Source organism: Musa acuminata, chromosome BXJ1-4 (genome assembly GCF_036884655.1).
Source record: "Musa acuminata AAA Group cultivar baxijiao chromosome BXJ1-4, Cavendish_Baxijiao_AAA, whole genome shotgun sequence".
NCBI classification, from domain to species: domain Eukaryota; kingdom Viridiplantae; phylum Streptophyta; class Magnoliopsida; order Zingiberales; family Musaceae; genus Musa; species Musa acuminata.
The window spans coordinates 17,220,811-17,231,492 of NC_088330.1; the positions used below are offsets into that span (position 1 = coordinate 17,220,811).

At 39.3% G+C, this 10,682-nt stretch overlaps 1 non-coding gene across 1 annotated transcript; it reads left to right on the forward strand.

Annotated features, from left to right (window-relative positions):
* The first annotated feature begins 10,608 nt into the window (after positions 1–10,608).
* On the forward strand, positions 10,609–10,682 carry TRNAP-UGG (transfer RNA proline (anticodon UGG)). Its single transcript has one exon. It is a non-coding gene; the product is annotated as a tRNA-Pro (tRNA).

The following is a 10,682-nucleotide window of genomic DNA, read 5'->3' on the forward strand; positions in this document are numbered from 1 at the left end:
ATCCACCGACCCGACGTCCAATCTTTTGACATGTTCCTCCGGCACAACATGATGTTCCTGCTTTAATTGTCTCATCCTGATCGAAGCCCCCTGCGTCACTCAAAACGCAGATTAAATCATAAACATATATCAAGGAGTTTCATCATCAAAATACGAGATTCAACAATCTCCCCCTTTTTGATGATGACAACTACTTGATGACAGAGTTAAACTTAACTCCCGGAGTTTAAACAAACTCCCCCTATCAATATACCTTATTGATAGAAACTCTTAGATTCAAAAATCTAAGCAACATGTCATCATAATCGGAGTTAACCTTAACTCCCAGAGTTTAAACAAACTCCCCCTATCAATATGCCATATTGATAGAACCTTGAATTCAAACTGAATTCAAGTCATTGCAATATTCATCATGAATACTTGCAACACGTCAACATGAACATATGCATAAACTTATGTCATCAACATACTTTCATCAACATACTTCTCCCCCTTTGTCATCAACAAAAAGGAGAAGTATCACAATCAAGTGTTTGTGATATTGGTTCAACTCATTGCATGAAAAACATAATATCAATTTTTATCATCATGCAATTTTGCTAGAAAATATAGCAAGTTTTATAGCATACAAGATAGCACTTGGTATGAAAATTAGAGATGTTCAAGATAGCAAGTTCTACATCATGCAAGCTAGCAAATTAGAGATGTTCAAGAAGGCAACTCTTGCTTCTTGAAATATGAAAATTTTGTCCACTTTGCTAGATGCGCAAGTTAGCATGTTTTGCTTCTTGAGATAGGCAAGATAGCACCTTTGTTCTTTTTGTTTCTTAAGATGTTCAAGATAGCAATTTCTTCTCTTTTGAGAAGTGAAAATTGCTTTCTTCTTGAATTGTGCATGCAAGTTATCTCCTCCTTAGTCATTGTCAAAAAGAAGGGAAAACCCTTTCTGTCAATTTCTAAATCATGACAAAGGTGAGTAATCATTCTTATTTCAAAATTCCATAATTGAGATAAACCTTGAATTCAAATCAAGGCAATTTTAATCAAGGTTCATATCATATGCAATACATTACGTAGAAAGCATAAGTATTGCATGCATCATTTTAGCAACAAATCGTAGCATTTCATCACATGGCAAGATATCATCAAGTAGAATTACGATGCAAGTTCTTGATATCTTAACATGATGAAAATTCAAATATGGCACTTATAGTATCAATTCATATATTTCTCCCCCTTTATCATCAACAAAAGGAGAAGTAGCTCTAGCTATTTTAAAATATATGCAAGTTTTTATAACATGAAGCTATATTTCCATCACAACATATAAGCACAAAAGCATAGCAAGATTCTTAGGTTCAATCATGGCAATTCAACACTTGCTTCATGTGCAAGATTGCAATTGCTTTTCTTTGCATGTTCTAACTAGCAAAAGCTTTCTCCCCTTTGATTTTGTCGAAAAGAAGGGAGAAATCAATGGCCAAAAATTTTTAATTATTATACAGGCCATATTACAAAATCTTGTCATGATATCAAGAAAGTTCAAAAAGGACATGATCCATTCAACAAATCCTTTTAATAGGGCAAAGGAATTATATAACCAAGAATCATGATTAAAATATTTCAATATCATAGATCAAGTCATGATTCGTGATTCATCATAAAGCAAATTAATTTTCAGTCATCACATAAGGCATTTAAAGAATTTTTGAAACATAGAAGAATGATTAATTTAAGCATGTAATGTTTCAATCAAAATCAAGTCATGAATACCAATACTTTCATATTGTGAGTATCAATTCATGAATACCAAAAGATATTATTTGTGATTTCAATTTTGCAAGATCATGATTATGATTTAGACATAACTTATTCAAATCAAATCGTCAACTTGAAACTCATAATCAAGTCATTAAAATTAATTTCGAAATTCACAAAATATCATGAAATCAAAAGACAAGTTGCATTTCATTTGAAGAACTCCTTTTTGATAAATGTAGGGAGCATAATGAACGATCTTGATTTATAAAGAGCTTCATGTTATAATTATCAAGATCATGATTTTAATAATTATTCTCTTTAGCAAAAAAATCACAAAAGCACTTTATTTTTGCATAAGAAATCTCATTGTATTATGATTTATAAATTCTTTTTCTGCACATGAATCATAGGAGATATGTATGTGAAACAAATCTTTGCAAGCAAAGACACTATCATTCATATTTCAAGATGGAATTTATAAGCAGGAATCATTTCATCAAATCCATTTTAGAAAAATATTTTTCAAAAGTGTATGAAAAAATCCGATTGTTAGGATACCAATTGTTAAGTGAATCCGAAAATGAAATTAGTACTTTCATGCATTCGGATAAGATTTTGCTATAGATTTTCAAGTTCAATTATGAAGATAAAACATGCTCATGATCATAAAAATTTATGTATCCAAAACATATAATTTCCAACATGTTATAGTGTAAAATCATCATGGCAATTAAGTGTTTTGAACATTGAATCAAGAATGTCCGAAAAATAATCTTAACACGTTCATGCATTCGAGCACATTTTTGCCATAGTTTTTCAAATATACTCATGAGAATAACACATGCTTATCATCAGCTTAAAATCTCATGCATAAAATTGTTAATCGAAATTTTTAATTTCATCATTATGCATTTGTTCAAATCAAACATGATCTTTAATCAAAATCGAGAAATAACAATGGAAATCAACGTAATGCACATTATTACTTCTTAACCATGATTTCATATTTTCAATCAAGATCATTTTATTTGTTTATCATAAAATATGCAATATTATCATTTTCGAAATTACTTAGTATGATCATAATAATTTTTTTAACATGTAATTTTTAAGAAAATTAATTCTAAACTAAAAGAGAAAAATACATCATGAAAGCATCAAGTAATTTCAAAATAAATTAGGATGATTTCGATTACCTCATCATTGTAGGCTGTTAAGGCGTAGTTTGCCGCCTTGCTTTTGTTGACTTTCTCTTCTTCGGAGGAGCTCGATTCATCCCAATTTTTGTTCTTCTTCTTGCGTTTAAAGCAAGTAGTTTGATTCTTTTTGCTTTTTAATTTTCGTTTCATTTGTAGTTTAAGTTCACCATCACTTGAGCTTATGCTCGAGTGGTCTTCAAATGTTCTATGTCCCAAATCCTTCCTGTTCTTTGGAAGGTTGTTTTGTTCATCATTGTCCTCATCACTTGAGTCATCGCTCAAGTGGCATTCATTTGTCCAGAGTTCCAAATTCTTCCTGTTCTTTGGAAGGTAATTGTGTTCAACATGTTCATCATGTGCATTGTGCACCATTTCATATGTGATCAATGAACCAATTAGTTCTTCAAGTGGAAATTGGTTCAAGTTTTTCGATTCTTGAATAGCAGTTACTTTTGAATCCCAAGTTTTAGAAAGTGAGCGCAAAGCTTTGTTAACGAGTTCAAAGTCCGAAAAGCTTTTACCAAGTGATTTTAAACCATTGACGACATCCGTAAAACGGGTGTACATGTCAACAACGGTTTCGCTTGGTTTCATATGAAAAAGCTCGAAATCATACAGTAAAATATTAATTTTCGAGTCTTTGACTCTACTAGTTTCCTCGTGCGTGATTTCAAGAGTGCGCCAAATATCGAAAGTCGTTTCGCACAAAAGACCCGATTGAACTCATTTTTGTCCAAAGCACAAAATAAGGCATTCATAGCCTTTGCGTTTAAAGAAAAATACTTCTTCTCTAAATCCGACCATTCGTTCATCGGTTTAGAGGGAAGTTGAAAACTGTTTTCAATGATATTCCATAAATCCAGATTTAGAGAAATCAAGAAAACTCTCATTCGAGTTTTCCAATAAGTGTAGTCCAATCCGTTAAAAAACGGTGGACGAAAGATCGAAAAGCCCTCTTGAAGAGCCATTTCTCTCGGGTGTAAATCCGAAATGAGAAATACCCCGCTCTGATACCAATTGTTAGGATCGAGAGCACTAAGAGGGGGGGGGGGGGGTGAATTAGTGCAGCGGAAATCTTTCAGCGATTAAAAACGAAAGCTGCGTTCGTTCGATAAAAACTATTTTGATGCAAAAGCCGATTCTAAGATTACTTATGATTAAGTGCAGTTTACGTCTAAACACAGTTTGCATCTAAACACAGTTTGCGTCTAAATGCAGATTGCGTCTAAGCTCAGATTGCGTCTAAACGCAGTTTGCGTCTAAGCGCAGTTTGCGTCTAAGCGCAGATTGCGTCTAAGCGTAGTTTGCGTCTAAACACAGTTTGCGTCTAAGCGCAGTTTAAGCAGAAGTATAAAGACAATGTGCTACTATTGTACAGCTCAAAAAGTAATCTGCAAAAAGTAGATTTACGTCTAAACGCAGATTTACGTCTAAACGCAGATTTACGTCTGAACTTTGAAACTCGTTTGTAGACTCGCAGAAGGCAGTATGCAGTTGAAATCAAGACGTAAACGTAAACTGAAATCTAATGATTGTACGAGGAAAGCCGATTTACGTCTAAATGCAGTTTTACGTCTAAATGCAGATTTTCGTCTAAACCTTGAAACTCGTTCGTAAAATTGCAGAAGACAGTTTGCAGTTATAAATAGAATCAAAACGTAAATGTAAACTGCAAAGAAACTCGTTCGTAAAAGCGTAGAAGACAGTTTGCAGTTACAAAACGTAATCGTAAACTGTAATGTATGAAAACACCAATTTACGTCTGAATGCAGATTCAGAAAGATCAGCACTTAGAAACTTGTTCGTAAAGGCGCAGAGAGCAGTAGCTATGTAGGAGGTTTGCAGTAATGATAAAGTGCTCAAAATAAACGCAAACCAGAGATTTAGAGTGGTTCGGTCAGTCTTGACCTACTCCACTTTTGGCTTCCTCCACCGACGAGGTCACCGACGTCAACTAGAGACCTTCCTTCAATAGGCGAAGGCCAACCACCCTCTTACAGATTCACTCCTTTTGGCGGGCTTAGGAGACAACCCTTACAGAAGTTTTCTCTCCTCTCTTTACAACTCAAACTTGAAGAATAGAAAGAGGAGAACTAGCAGTTTTGAGCTCTAAGAAACACAGAAAGATAGCAAGATTCCGAGTGTGTGTTCTGTTCTTTCAGTGCTGAATGGGTGGGGTATTTATAGGCCCCAACCCAATTCAAATTTGGAGCTCAAAACAATCAAATCCCGGAATTCCGGGATCAGGCGGTTGCACCTTCTGACTGGAGAGGTTGCACCGCCTGGCAGAGCTCGAAGACTGAGCCCAGGCGGTTGCACCTCTGTGTCAGGGGCGGTTGCACCTCCTGAGTCTGGCTCGGAGACTGAGCCCCAGGCGGTGCCACCTCTTGACTGAGGCGGTTGCACCTCTCTGCCAGAGCTCGAAGACTAAGCTCAGGCGGTGCCACCTCTCTGTCAGGGAGGTTGCACCGCCCAGTCTAGCTCGAAGACTGAGCTCAGGCGGTGCCACCTCCTGGCTGGGGCGGTTGCACCGCCCAGTCTCGCTGGGAGGCTTAGCCCAGGCAGTGCCACCTCCTGGCCTAGGCGGTTGCACCTCCTGGTGCAATCAGGGTCCGAATGGTTAGCTCCATTCGGCCCAATTTCAGTCTTTCAGGGGCCCAATTGCCCCAAGATTAAGCTAATGGGATCACCTCCCATTTTCCAACTTAATCAACGTGCTAACTACGATTAGATCTAAGACAATTTCTGCAGCTTTGCTTCGGTGCGTCAATCGCTTCTTCCGGCGAGTTTCCGGCAAACTTCCGTCGATCATCCGATGAACCCTCGGTATGCTCCTGCGGACTTCCGGCAAACTCCTGGACTTTGCGACGATCCACTTGGCGAGTTCCGATGAGCTTCGCTTGGCAAGCTTCTGGACTTCTCGGATCTGTTCTCGCAGAACCTCCGACGACCGTCCGAACTTCCGTCGAACTCTCGAACTCCCAACGTGATCATGAACTTGACTCCGGCGCAACTCCTGCTGCATGTCTTTCTTCCATCGTAGTTAATCTTGCACACTCAAAACAAAAACTTCGATCGAGACAATTAATCCTAAGCAATTAACCAAGTTGTCCGGCATGTCATTGGTCCCTCGACGCTTCGTCCGATTCTTCGGCGCATCGTCCTTTCCTGCAGCCTATTGCCCAATCGGCCAGTTGACTCCGCAACTCCGATATCCTTGGCACAATACCCGCTCTTCTTGGCCCGATGCCCGAGTCCACGACCCGAAGCCTTCTGTCGATACGTCGACCGATCCACCGGCCCGACGTCCAATCTTCTGACATGTTCCTCCGGCACAACATGATGTTCCTGCTTTAATTGTCTCATCCTGATCGAAGCACCCTGCGTCACTCAAAACGCAGATTAAATCATAAACATATATCACGGAGTTTCATCATCAAAATACGAGATTCAACACAAAAAAGGAAAGAAAACTCTATTTTAATTATATGTGAACTCCTCTCAAAGTTCTAAGTATTAGAATAGTTTGAGAGAGGAGTAAGTGGGGGTGTAAGGGTTATCTCCTAAACTCGGTAAAAGGAGAAAGAGCAATAAAAGGTGGTTGGTCTTCGCTTATTGAAGGAAGATCGATAGTGGATGCTAGTGGCCTCGACGAAAGAGGAATTGGTAGAGTGGATGTAGGTCACGACGACCGAACCACTATAAAAATATGGTTTGCATTTCTTCTATGCAATTTACCTTACTGCAAACCTCCTTACTTGCTTACTGCTTTCAATACGTTAATGAACATGCTTTCAAGTTAAGCATATTTCTGAAATTGGTTTTCAATGCATGAAAGAATCCCCCTCTTAATGCCGACTTGTTCCTAACATTAGGCCCAATATCGAGCTGGCCATGAGTCATACTTATCAGAACTCCTTCTGGCTTTGTAAATTATTATCTCCATAATAATTCACTCAACTCATCGCCTGCAAACGTACTAGGCTACTACGCCGTAATCCCCAAATGATACAAGGGAATCCAATCCATTGTACTTATCTGTCCTCAGTTACCATGTACCTATAGTCCCTTATCCATCTAATATCTCAGAGACCGTATATCAGGCATGGTGCTGTCAGACTCATATGGTTTCTACTCAAGTCTTGCTCTAATCGGATTCTTCCAGAGAACTCTTTCTCTCTCAATCCGAATGACCATGGCTAGGGATTTGTCTAAGCAAGAACACATGAGACATTTCTCTCATGACACCGAGAGTGAATGATCTTCTATCGATACTCAATAACCCTCGTAAGCTTAACTATCACTCCCGAAGACCAGTTGTGCTAGATTTGGGACATCCAAACCTATAAGTCTAGTATCAAAGAGTGGAGCACTCATACAGGATATTCTTGGTGTCTTAAGTCTAAGAACCAGATACACCACTAGGACCATGGAATCGCTATCTTACAATAAGACATCATCAACCATCCAGCATTCCATAAGTGGATTAATCAGTGAACTCATTCTCCAGTGAGCACCTGTATTATATCCCTAGTATCCCCACACGAGCAGCTATGAGACCATCTACATCCATCGTATGGATGGGTATACAATACACCAGTCAGTTTGGTTATCCCGATGTCCCTCTCGAGTAACCTATGACCGGGATTATTTAGGATCTGTGTTTAAAGGCGAATCGATCTCATTATCATGATCTCATCATGATCTAATTCCATTACACAGATCCAAAGACATCACAATATATATATATATATATATATATATATATATATATATATATATATATATATATATATATATATATATATATATATATATATGCATATATGCAATAGTCAATATAATGTGATAAAATGTCAAAATATAATAAGTAAAAATATTGTGTTAAGTCACACGTGCACTCACATGATTAGCTTGTAGGGCACATATGACTAGCAACCTTATTGTCAGACAATGATTTTATAGTCGTAGTGGTGTATTTGGTCCTTAGACTTGAGACACCAAGGATGTCCTATTTGAGTGCTCCATTTTTTGATATCAGATTTATAGGTTTGGATGTCCCAAATATAGTACAACCAATCATCGGGAGTGGTAGTCAACCTTACAAGGGCTATTGAGTGTCGATAGAGGATCATCGACTCTCGGTGTCATGAGAGAAATATCTCATGTGTTCTTGCTCAGACAAATCCCTCGACAGGATCATTCGGATTGGGAGAGAAAGAGTTCTCCGGGAGAATCCGATTAGAGCAAGACTCAAGTAGAAACTATGTGGGTTTGACCGTACCATGCCCGGTATACGATCTTTGATATATTATATGGATGAGGGACTATAGGTACACGATAACTGAGGGCAGACAGGTCTAATGGATTGGATTTTCCTGTATCGTCTGGGGACTACGGCGTAGTAGCCTAGTACATCCGCAATCAATGAGTCGAGTGAATCATTATGGAGATAATAATTCACTGAGCCAGAAGGAGTTCTAACAGGTATGACTCACGGCTAGCTTGATATTGGGCCTAGAGGGTCACACAGATATGGTAAGCATTGTGATGAGTAGATGTTCGGATATGAGATATCTGTTGAATCTCGTATTTTGATGATAAAACTAATTAATAATTGTGTTTATGTTTTAATCTGCGTTTTGAGTGACGCAGGATGCTTCGATCAGGATGAGACAATTAAAGCAGGAAAAATCATGTTGTGCCGGAGGAACATGTCAGAAGATTGGACGTCGGGCCGGTGGATCGGTCAACGTATCGATAGAAGGCTTTAGGCTGTGGACTCGGGTATCGGGCCAACAAGAGCGGGTATTGTGCCAAGGATATCGAAGTTGCGAAGTCAACTAGCCGATTGGGCAATAGGCCGTAGGAGAGGACGATGCGCCGAAGAATCGGACGAAGCGTCGAGGGACTAATGACATGCCGGACAACTTAGTTAATTGCTTAAGATTAATTATCTCGATTGAAGTTTTGTTTTACATGTGCAGGATTAACTATGATGGAAGTAAGACATGCAGCAAGAGTTACGCCAGAGTCAAGACTATGTTCACGTTGGGAGTTCAAGAGTTCGATGGAAGTCCGGACGATCGTCGGAGGTTCTACGGGAACAAATCTGAGAAGTCCAAGAGCTTGCCAAAGAAGCTCGTCGAAACTCGCTAAGTGGATCGTCGCAAGTCCAGGAGTTTACTGGAAGTCCGCCGGAGCATCGCCGAAGGTTCGTTGGATGTTCGCTGGAAGTTCGCCAGAAGCTCGCTAGAAAAAACGATTGACACACCGGAGCAAGTTGCAGTAAATGTTTTAAGAAATATCATAGGTAGCATGTAGATTAAGTTAGGAATGGGAGGTGATCCCATTAACTTAATCTGGGGGCAATTAGGCCCTTGATAGACCCAAATTGGGCCGAATGGATCAACCCATTCGGACCAGAATTCCTGCTAGGCAGTGGCACCGCCCAGGAGATGGTCTCCTAGGAAAGTTGGGCGGTGCAACCGCCTAGGTCAAGCGGTGGCACCGCCTGGGCTCAATCTCCGAGCGAGACTAGGCGATGCAACCGGCCTAGTCAAGTGATGGCACCACTAGAGCTTGGTCTCCGAGCTCTATCAAGCGGTCGTATCGCCCAGTCTAGCGGTAGTACTGCCAGGACCCCGAAAATCTAGGAGGTGACATTTTTTAGCTCCAAATTCAGATCAGTTTGGGGCCTATATATACCCCACCCTTTCCTGTATGAAAGGGCACCGAAAATCCAATCTTACTCTATAATTTTTAGAGCTCAAAAGTGTTGTAAAGGCTTGAAGTTCTCATCCCTCTTTTCTTCTAAGTTTTGATCTTTCAAGAGATGAGAGAAAATTTTGTAAGGGTTGTCTCCTAAGCCCGTCAAAAGGAGTGAAACTGTAAAAGGGTGATTGGCCTTCGCCTATTGAAGGAATGCCTCTAGTGGACGTCGGTGACCTCATCGGAGGAGGAAGCCAAAAGTGGATGTAGGTCAAGATTGATCGAACCACTCTAAATGTCAGTTTGCATTTACTTTATGTTCTCTATTTTAACTACAAACTGCCTCTATAGCTTTACTTTAACTGCACTTCTCCTAATCTAAGTTAAAGCAATTTCTGAATCGACTTTCATACCGAAATCACTTTTATCGTACGAACGTCATTTTAAATCCTCGAAAGTTTTCCGCTACACTAATTCACCCCCCCCCCCCCTCTTAGTGCTCTTGATCCTAACAATATCTGTTGGGGCCCTTATCTTATTGGATATCCAGTAAGCCCATGAATTATTAGATCCTATAGATGAGATCCAATAAGAGCTCATGAGAGACTATTGGATAGTGATCCACTAATCTAAGATGCTTAGATAGTTGGGTAGAGATCCAATAACCAATAGGGTAGGATCTATTAGGGTTAAGTTGATAGGGAACCTCTATAAATAGGAGAGAACCAGTGGTTCATAGGCTAGGGTCTTTTTTGGGAGCATTACTGATAAATATTAACTTTTTTATACGTTCGGTTTCAGATGTATATAATTCTTTTATTATATGAAACCAAAAAGAAGAAATGACAAGAAAATTGTATATAGATGGAGGAGAAAATGACGATATGGAAAACAAGACAGGGATTTTGTACAATGAAACTGTACAACAATTTTGAAAAGGGATGTAGCGCAGCTTGGTAGCGCGTTTGTTTTGGGTACAAAATGTCACGGGTTCAAATCCTGTCATCCCTA